This window comes from Esox lucius, chromosome 19 (assembly GCF_011004845.1).
Source record: "Esox lucius isolate fEsoLuc1 chromosome 19, fEsoLuc1.pri, whole genome shotgun sequence".
Taxonomy (NCBI): Eukaryota; Metazoa; Chordata; class Actinopteri; order Esociformes; family Esocidae; genus Esox; species Esox lucius.
This window is the reverse complement of record NC_047587.1, coordinates 40,044,328-40,054,959: the sequence shown is the minus strand read 5'-3', so window position 1 is coordinate 40,054,959 and position 10,632 is coordinate 40,044,328. Positions and strand designations below refer to the sequence as shown.

At 40.8% G+C, this 10,632-nt stretch overlaps 1 long non-coding RNA gene across 1 annotated transcript; it reads left to right on the top strand.

The window, feature by feature from the left end:
• The first annotated feature begins 421 nt into the window (after positions 1-421).
• LOC109615567 lies at positions 422-6,204 on the top strand. Its single transcript, XR_002196564.2, has 3 exons — positions 422-504; positions 5,147-5,266; positions 5,612-6,204. It is a non-coding gene; the product is annotated as an uncharacterized LOC109615567 (long non-coding RNA).
• The last annotated feature ends 4,428 nt before the right edge of the window (positions 6,205-10,632 follow it).

Here is a 10,632-nt window from a genome sequence, read left to right as displayed (position 1 = left end):
TATGAGGAAAGTTCTACCAAAATACCTTTACAACAGCTTGCAACAGGGGGCCTTTACCTCAGCTTGCACCCCGGCCGGTGTCACCAAGCTATGCCAGTTCACCAGCACATTAACTTTCCTACCCGGGGTGATAATGAATGGTTACAAACCCCTCCCCCGCCCTGCATTTGGGAACGCAGTCCACACCTCACTTTTGCTCCTCCCATCCTACAGACTTCTAAAACAGAAAAAAACAGTTTCTCAGACAGTTCAACGCTGGAATGAACAATCCATTACTGCGATATGATGATATTATGGTAAACCAATCATTGTACAGTTACGTAGAATGTGTACCTCCCTCATGAACCTCATGAATAAAAAAGTTTATAAAAGGGCCTGGAGGGTCCGATAACGGGGCACTTTTTTGCTTTTGGAGCGAAGACTCGAGAAGAGTTGCTCTAACTCTTGGTTATTGGACCCTCCCGGAACCCAGCGCTGGCTGTACTAGTGATTGACTGAATAAAGGTAGGAACTTGTAAGAGCTCTCCCTCTTGGTCTGTGTGTGTGTGAATGTCAAATGCTTGATCATAACTCCTCTGCATGTGAGCCACAGCCCTGTTTTTACTAGAGATAGTAGTCATTGAGATTCCGCATACTCCATAAATCAAAACATAGACCTTGAGACAATATTAGTTCCCCGTCCAGGTCCCTTGCAGGCAACTGAGAGAAAGGGGTTGATGCGATCGTCGGTGAGAGTGTGTGTGGTACTGGTTTGCTCCAAGGTTGGTTAAAAAATACATTAATTCCTTGAGGTGCTTGTTCTAGGTTTAATAAAGTATATAATATTTTTGATAATATATGGTAGGGTAAAAAGAAGTGGGTTGACCAGGGATTCGTTCCTGAGAAGGAATACGAAACTTGAGTCCACACCATAAAAAGATCTGATCTCTGACCCCACCTTAGCAGAGAATGCCCAGACAGACAGAAGATCAGCATTAGATTTTTAAAAAAGGATTTGTGATTTACAGCTGGGAAATACCCACACCTTGGAGAAAACCAGAAAATAGTTTAAACAGAACATAAAGGCTATATAAAGCCAGCGATAGGGGCAACTCTCAGTACCTCAGGCTCGGTGAGTGAACCGGTTCTAAACATAAAAAGTTCCTCCATCGGAGGATTGATCGATAGGACTGTTCCAGACTTAGGACACGTGTCATAAGCCAGGGGTGGAAGTTAACTGACCTTGCAGTGGGTCAAGTTACGCCTTACGCTACATTCCAGTGCCTGGTAAACTGAGTTTGGTGTAATCCCTCCAAAGACATTAAATCTAAATAAAAAGATCCTAGGGCAAGTGTGAAATAACCAAAGACGCTTGGTGCCGTCACTCGATTAAAACTGAGGTCTGATAAATAACAGGAGGTAAGTTGATCGGGTAATCCCAGAGGTAAAGGCCGTGAAAAGGTGCACCATTGAAAGCATCCTCTCAGGCTACTGGTATGGCAGGTGCTCTGATGCAGACCGCAAGTCACTCCAGAGAATGGTGAAGTCTGTGGAGTGCATCATTGGCTGCCATCTCCTCTCCATGCAAGGCATGTACTATTCATGATGCCTGAGGAAAGCACAGAACATCATCAAAGATCCCAGCCACTCAGGCTATGGTCTGTTCATGCTGCTGCCGTCTGGTAGACGCTACCAGAGCACCGGGCATGCACTTCCAGACTCACAAACAGTTTTTCCCCTCAAGCCATAAAGCTCCTCAATCAGTAACACTGATCCATCAGAACATTTCAGATGCTCTGATGTCCTTTCAGATACTTTAATGGGCATGAGAATATTTAAAATCGTATATTATATATACAGTATCTCACAAAAGTGATATATTTGATTATATTTTTTCAAGTGATAACACTGAAGAAATGACACTTTGCTACAACGTAAAGTAGTGAGTGTACAGCTTGTATAACAGTGTACATTTGCTGTTCCCCCAAAATAATGAGTACACCCCTTAGTGAACATTTCCAAATTGGGCCCAAAGTGCCAATATTTTGTGTGGCCACCATTATTTCCCAGCATTGCCTTAACCCTTTTGGGCATGGAGTTCACCAGAGCTTCACAGGTTGCCACTGAAGTCCTTTTCCACTCCTCCATGATGACATGACATCCCGGAGCTGGTGGATGTTAGAGACACTCCTCCGCCTTCTGTTTAAGGATGGCCCACAGATGCTCAATAGGGTTTAAATCTGGAGACATGCTTGGCCAGTCCTTCACCTTTACCCTGAGCTTCTTTAGCAAGGCAGTGGTCATCTTGGAGGTGTGTTTGGAGTCGTTATCATGTTGAAATATTGCCCTGCATCCCAGTCTCCGAAGGGAGGGGACCATAATCTGCTTCAATATGCCCAAGTACGTGTTGGCATTCATGGTTCCCTCAAAGAACTGTAGCTCCCCAGCACTCATGCACTGTAGGCAGGACCCACTTGTCTTGGTACTCCTCACCTGGTTGAAGCCACACAATCTTGACAGCATCTTTAGAAGAGGCTTCCTTCTAGAACGACAGCCATGCAGACCAATTTGATGCAGTGTGCGGCGTATGGTCTGAGCACTGACAGGCTGACCCCGCACCCCTTCAACCTCTGCAGCAATGCTGACAGCACTCATACGTTTATTTCCCAAAGAAAACCTCTGGATATGACGCTGAGCACGTGCACTCAACTTCTTTGGTCAACCATGGCGAGGATTGTTCTGATTGGAACCTGTCCCGTTAAACCGTTGTATGGTCTTGGACACTGTGCTGCAGCTCAGTTTCATGTTCTTGGTAATCTTCTTATAGCCTAGGCCATCTTTATGTAGAGCAACAATTATTTTTTTCAGACCCACAGATCTTTCCAACGAGGTGCCATGTTGAACTTCCAGTGACCAGTATGAGGGAGTGTGAGAGCGATAACACCAAATGTAACACACCTGCTCCCCATTCACACCTGAGACCTTGTAACACTAACGAGTCACATGACACCGGGGAGAAAAAATTGCTAATTGGGCCCAATTTGGACATTTTCACTTGCCAGCGGTTTAGACATTAATGGCAGTGTTATTTTGTGTGGACAGCAAATTTACACTGTTATACAAGCTGTAAACTCACTACTTTACATTGTAGCAAAGTGCCATTTCCTCAGTGTTGTCACATGAAAAGATGTATTCAAATATTTGCAAAAATGTGAGGGGTGTACTCACTTTTGTGAGAAACTCTATACATATACAGTGGGGAGAACAAGTATTTGATACACTGCCGGTTTTGTAGGTTTTCCCACTTACAAAGCATGTAGAAGTCTGTAAATATTATCATAATAATCTTCATCTGTGAGTGACGGAATCTAAAACAAAAATCCAGAAAATCACATTGTATGATTTTTAAGTAATTAATTTGCATTGCCCTCTGTACAAGCCTCTGGAAGCATTGTTCTGTGATCTGGGGTTGCATCAATTATGGATTTTTTCTTCCCTGATGGCATGGGTATATTCCAGGACACCAATGGTTGGATTCATCAGGCTAACTACACTGCTCAAAAAATTATGTGAACACATAATCATCACAGTATAACACCAAGTCAATTAAACTTCTGGGATATCAGTCTGTCCAGTTAGGAAGCATAAGCCAATGTGAATCAATGTAACCTGTTTTGGTGCAAATGAAAGTGACAACAGGTGCACTGGAGAGGTAACAGCAAGACAACCCCCAAAAAGGGAACTGTGGCAGGTGGTGGCCACAGACAAATGCTCCCTCCTTATTCTTCCTTACTGATTCTTATCTAGTTTTGCTAGTGTCCTTGTCACTACTGGTAGCATGAGGCGGTACCTGCAGCCCATTCAGGTTGCACAGGTAGTCCAGCTCCTCCAGGATGGCACATTCACATGTGCCATCACAAGGTTTGCTGTGTCTCCCAGTACAGTCTCAAGAGCATGTAGGAGATACCACGAGACGGGCCTATAAATGAGGAGCACTGGAAAGAGCCGTAAAAGGGCATAAACCCAGCAGCATGACCTCCAGCAGGCTACTGATGAGCATGTTTCTGACCAAACTTTCATAAACAGACTCCATGAGGGTGGCATGAGGGCTCAACATCCTCTAGTGGGACCATCACCATGCAGCACGATTGACATTCGCCAGAGAACACCAGAATTGGCAGGTCCGCCACTGGTGCCCCATTCTCTTCACAGATGAAAACAGATTCACAATGAATATGTGACAGACGTGAAAGATTCTGGAGACGTCGTAGTGAATGTGATGCTGCCTGCAAAATCATCCAGCATGACCAGTTTGGCGGTGGGTGAGTGATGGTCCCGGGGAGGCATATTCTTGGAGGGTCGCACAGACCCCCAAGTGCTAGCCAACAGTACCTTGACTGCTGTTAGGTACCAGGATGAAATCCTAAGACCCATCGTCAGACCTTACGCTGGTGCAGTGGGCCCTGGATTATCAAAACATTTGTTCTGTCAAATGATTAAATAATTAATTGCGATCAATGGCATCATCTTTGTAGTTTATGACGATTAATCACAATTTTAGAATGTGTTCAGATTTGGCTTTTTTTTTCTGTTTAAAAGCAGTGAATTATGGTAAAGACATACTGTGTTTTATTGCAAACTATGGACAGTGCTTGACTTGGAATTAAATAAATGCCCTTAATTTAGTTTAATATACATAAAATATCAGTCCATAACTTACTACAATAACTGGCTGCATCTAAATGTAGCCCATATAAATCTATGTAGAATCTTGCCATCTCATATTGTTTTCTTGATTAACGCACCAAGGACAATATCTGGTATGTTAGGCTACTGTATAAAACAAATATCAGCCCCTCTTATCTGTACAGCTACATGGTGTGCAGGCCTTTAACCCATTGAATTACACCTAAGCTGTTTAAGGTGTTGTCCTTTGATGTTTAGGCTGAAATGTGGTTAGAATGGGGTTCAGGTGGGTGCCTGTAAACATTAGATTTCCTGAAAGATGTTAGCCACAAACAAATACTTCATGAAGAATCTCTATTACATTTTTCCCAAATTCAAACAAATGCATGAGGTAGGCTACTTGATTAGGCAATGACATAAGGTAGTCATGGTGGCTAGAGATGTTATATACAAACATAAAATACATCTGTAATTCATGCAGAGTACATGTCACAAGTGTGTGGAGAGGGCGCCGGGGTGGCCGGGACAGGAGAGGGCGCCGGGGCGGCCGGGACAGGAGAAACAAAACACTGAAGTCAAGAGAAACAAAACACTTGGATAGGTACATTTCTGACATCATTTCATGCATAATTATATTGATATATACCATTTATAATGAAATGTAAAATAAAAAAGTGGTGTTACAGGATGGTTTGTTATGTTTTGACAGACTTGCATAGGTGTCATAACTAAAATCACACAATATGTCATAATATTTCTAAACATATGTGTTATTACAAGTGTCTTAACCATGTTATGTCAGCAGAAAAAACATCAGGTCATATTTATAACGTTAAACTGTAGATTTCTTATGACAAAATCTAGATCGAATTGTAGATTTTCAAATCAATATGTTGGAGATTTCCTGTGTATTCATTATCTTAAGAAATGTTCTATGTGTTTACAGATCATCACTGCCATTCCAGGACAAATCACTTGGAGTGTTCTAAATTGTTTCTGCTCAACTTCACATCTAGGTCATTGTTTTGGCCGGCACACAATTAAAATGAGGCAGACAAAGCACAACCTTCCCCTTCAACCTGCACAGCACCGTGGTCATCGCCTAATGCAATGCAGCCCATTGCAGGCACAGATGAGGGACTCATTGGAAAGTAATGTGTTGTAAAATATGATGAAGACCCTTGCCCTGGTATTATACAAGATGTAGACGATTATTTTGGCCAATGAGAGAGGACATTGTATGGTACCAGAAAATGTGCATGGGCTTGTCCCTGATCCTCATCCAATAACAAAACACCATATGATGCTTAATGATGCAATCTGGGAGAACATTTTCTCACTTGTTAAGACAGAGAGCATTAAGAACAAAACCTAAACATGCATCTCATGAGTCTGAATAAATAAACTGCAGCCAGTAAACAATAAGTTGTTTACTGTCAACTAGTGTTTCCAGCCTTGTACATGTATTTCTGCCTAATGCATTGAATCCCAAAATGTTTCTAAAAGATTATTTAAGGTCTTGATGCATGTAACCTTTGTTTTTTGTTGTTTTGTACGGTTTTCTATATCTTTATTAAAATTGGAGTTTAATGGTATTTTTCACAGTTGTTTTTACCAACACAGTAAAATAATTTATGAAAACTGTGTGTTAAATTACTATTGATATCGATGATTTTTACTGTATGTGAACCATGAATGCTTGTTTTTAATAATTCCTAAAATAATGTAAAATATAAAAATGATCAAGTGGCAAATACTTGTTTCTGAGTATCATCAAGGCTTGTATGGACTTTGTGACGTCTGCTCCATGTGGCACCGCAGCTCCTCTTCTCATCCAGCGCTCCACCTCGCCGGTGTACTAACCACCAGCCGGAGGTGATGGCAGCAGCGTTCCCTGAGGACGCACCTGTTTTCACTTAGTCATTAGTTCAGTATATATTGGTTCTGTTAGTCACAATACAGCATGGATTATTGTTTCTTGTTTCTGAATGTAGGGTGTGATTTTCTTTGCTCAAGTTTCTGTCTTCCTTATTTTTCCTTTTTTCACTGCCTCATTTTTACACACACATTGCACTCGTACCGTCACACATATAAACATGATTAAGATAAATAATTAAATACATATTGTAAAAAAAACATGAAGTGAAATGTTAGATATATAATACATTGGGCACAATTTCTGTAACTTCCTTTTCAACTAAAATAGCTAATTTTATTACCTGGAGGTAATGACATTTTCCATCTGGTTTTTGGGGTAACAAATAAAAATCTGTATATTCTCAAATAGTATGGTCATAGCCACACAGTATGGTAGTAGTGGCTAAGCCACTATTCAAGGCTGTTTCCAGACAGATATTCAGATCCAAAATGCCCATAGTTGCAAAATGATCCATATATAATGCGACCGCTCCAGTTTGAGGTAGAGCCCGAGGCCCAACAGTAGCCCCACCCAAAGCGTGAGTAACAGGTAGCAAGATATTACCTTTTAAATGTAGGCTAATATACGCAAAAACACACAGGAAGCATAAACAATGATCCATACAGTGGTGCGGACAAACTCAACTAATATAGGGTCCCCAGTTAGAGGCAACAATATACAGCTGCCTCTAATTGGGGAAAACTAAAAGCAACTGGGCAGAGAAGCCTAGAGGCCTCTCCTCTGCCAGGTCCTGACTATGGCCCCCAGACTAGCGCAGAGATGGCTAGGGGCTTCCTCTTAGCCAGGACCTGACCACATGGTGCAAAGTGAAATTGACACCTTTCTGCAACAGGCTGTAGAAAATTCAATACTTCCAGTTTCTAATTTCAACTTTCTAGAACACTGTTGTTATATTGTACAGTGCAAGTCAAAGGAAGAAGAAAATATCACAATGATTTGCAAGAAAACTGGTCAGATCTACACAGCAGTACCCAAAAGTCTCTGCAAAGGACTTTCAGAGCAGTTTAGCTGACAATGAAGTACTGTAGTTGTTCACAGGTCCACCGCACAATGTACCTTACACAGCATGTTCATATTTGCATAATGTTGAATCTATTAAAAATACATAATCTTATATAAACGTGTGCAAAAGGGTGTCCAGTTTCACTTTGTACCATGTCGAGCTCAGATCAAAAGTGCACTAAGCAGCATTCTCAACCATCAACCTCCTAATGATGGCCCTCTACTGTATCATATAATACCAAGCAATGGCTACTCAAACAAAAACTGACCATGGCAGGCATAGTAAGACTGTGCATGGGTATGGATGCATATGAATTATAACTGCACTCAGCAGGACTCAGCAGTCTCTAAAGTATATTTTAAAAGCCATTTAGCACAGAACAATGTCATTTAGAAGTTAACTTATACAGACAAGAGATTATGCACTAAAAACGCTTTACTGAAATAATTGTCTTGTTTCTGTCTTTTTTTGTAGCTGTCAAGTCTTCTTAATTGCACGCTCTAGTTGAAAAGCATTCTCTAAACCTTCCTAGTTACTTAACTTAATTTGAATATTATAAAAATCCAGCATTGTTTCTAAAAGGCCTACAGCCAGGATGTGAAAGTAGGCTGAGGATTTCTATTACCTTTTTAGGAAAGGTTCTCATTAAAACAATAGTCACTTTGAACAACATGTTGCCATCGGCCCTTCTCAGAATTAAACGAATGACTGAAGCAGCAGCCTGTATAAGACAGTTTTTTTTTGTGAAGCACAAGAATTATGATAATGCCCTAGCACAGATTAAGTATCCATTGTTTATAAAGATGAGACGGATGTATAATTGCCTTTAAATCATTTCAACTTAAGTGTTTTTGAAGCAACTTCCACTACTGTGTATGTACTTTCTTTTCCATCATGCTGTGCAACTGGTGCTTGCATAAGGCTAGTTGTTTAAGGGTGAAAATCCATGAAACTCTTTATATTGAATGACTTTGATATCAGTCCCACATTTTTAAACAAATGTAGAAACAATTTGAGGGAGGTATCTTAAAAAACATTTTCTACAGCTTTCAATTTCAAACTCATAAAAATTGTTGTTCAGCAAGTGTAATGCATAAACAGGTGTTACATTTTGACAGAAAAAATGACAGACTCCCTATGCTTTTAACATGTTTAAAGAAATTAACAGTTGAAAGTCTCAATCATGTTAGAAATATGAGAAGGGCTGAGAGGAAAATGGTTTATGAAAACTTGTTTATGCAAATTCAAACTTGCTTGATGTTACACATCCAAACAATTTAAAATAAAGAATTAAAAGATAAGAAGTACATCAAAGCAAGTACTGGATTCAGTTTTTATAACCTTAGACCATGTGCTTAGGCTCATTCCTCTTTTGAAAGGTGAATTTCCCCCCCAACTGTAGATTTTAGCAAACTGAAGCAGAGTATCTTGCAGTATTTCAAGGTATTTTGCTCTATCCATTCTTACTTTGCACCACACATAGTGACTTCTTAGTCTCATCTGACAACAAGACCTTTTACTAGATCATAACTGTATCCATCTCCAGCTTTCTGCCTTCCCCAGACATGCTTTTAGAAATTTGTTTTTTGAGTTAGAGCTTTTTCATGCCACCCTCCAATAAAGTGTTATGCAGAGATCTTGATATGGTTGACTGGTGCACCATGTCTCCACTCCCAGCCCTTAAACTCTGTAGCTTCTTCAAAATAATGACCTCTCTGTGGCTTCTCTCAAAATATTCCATGTTGAATGTTGAGTTGTAAGGGCTAGACTTCTTTTGGCAGTGTATGGGTGGTGTGATATACATCAAATTCAAAATGGGCATACATTTTCCCAAAAACAATAAAATGTCTCTGGTTCATCATTTGATATGTCTTTGTAGCATTTTCAGTTAAATATAGGAATTAAATAATTTGCACATTATTGCATTCTGTTACAGTGTCATTGTCAATAGTGAAGTGGAGCCCGGAGGGCGCCCTCAAAACCAACATCCCGCCGGAGTACGCTGATATTGGCAAGGTCTGATATTGGGCAGCTGAAATCGTCAGGTATCGTCTTGATCTGCAACACAACCAGGACTTTGGACAGGGACAGCAACGAATCTTTCAAGCCTGGTACTCCGCCAGGGGGGTCTAGTGACACTGTGGCCCTATCCAGGGGGAGGCTCTGGACAGGGCCCAACAGGCAGAAATTCAATCCACCCACATTGCCAAGCATCAAACAAAGGGACACCCACCAACCGCAACCACCCTGAATGAGGGCCAAGTATTGCCAGCAGAGTACAGCCCAATTGCAGGATGTGCGCAACAGAGAGACAACAACATGCCAGTGACTCCGCCCCCAAAACGTGTTGGAGGGATAAAACCTTACACAATAAAACCTTAAAATCAGCCCTAACCCTAACAGGCAGCCAGTATAAAGAGGCTAGTACAGGAGTAATGTGTTCCAATGTGTTAGTTCTAGTTAGGATTCTAGCAGCCGTGTGCAGCACTAATTGAAGCCTTTGTCTGAGGCCTTTAGAAGGTCATGTGTTACCTTCACGAGTGTACTCAGTACTATGATGGGATGTGAAACCGGACTGGAGCATTCCATAAATGTTATTTGTCTTCAGGAAGGCATTCAGTTGTGGGGAAACAAATTTTTCTAAGGTTTTTGAGAGGAATGGGAGGTTCGATATTGACCTATAATTGTTTAATATGTCGGGATCCAGATTAAATTTTTTTAGAAGAGGCTTAATTTCCGCTATTTTTAGTGAGTTTGGTACACATCCAGAGGAAAGGGAGGAATTTATTATGTTCAGCATTGGCTGACCTAGCACAGGAAATAGCTCCTTAAGTAATTTTGTTAGAATTGGGTCTAGCTGCAAGTTTGTGGGTTTAGAACTTATTACAAATTTAGTAAATGTGTCGAGCGATACGGTATCAAAAAATTCAAGTGTCCCCATTGACACCTGGTCAGGGAGGTTAAATAACTATTTAAGGAGGAGTCAGTTATTTGTTTTCTAATGGTGATGATCTTTTCATCAAAG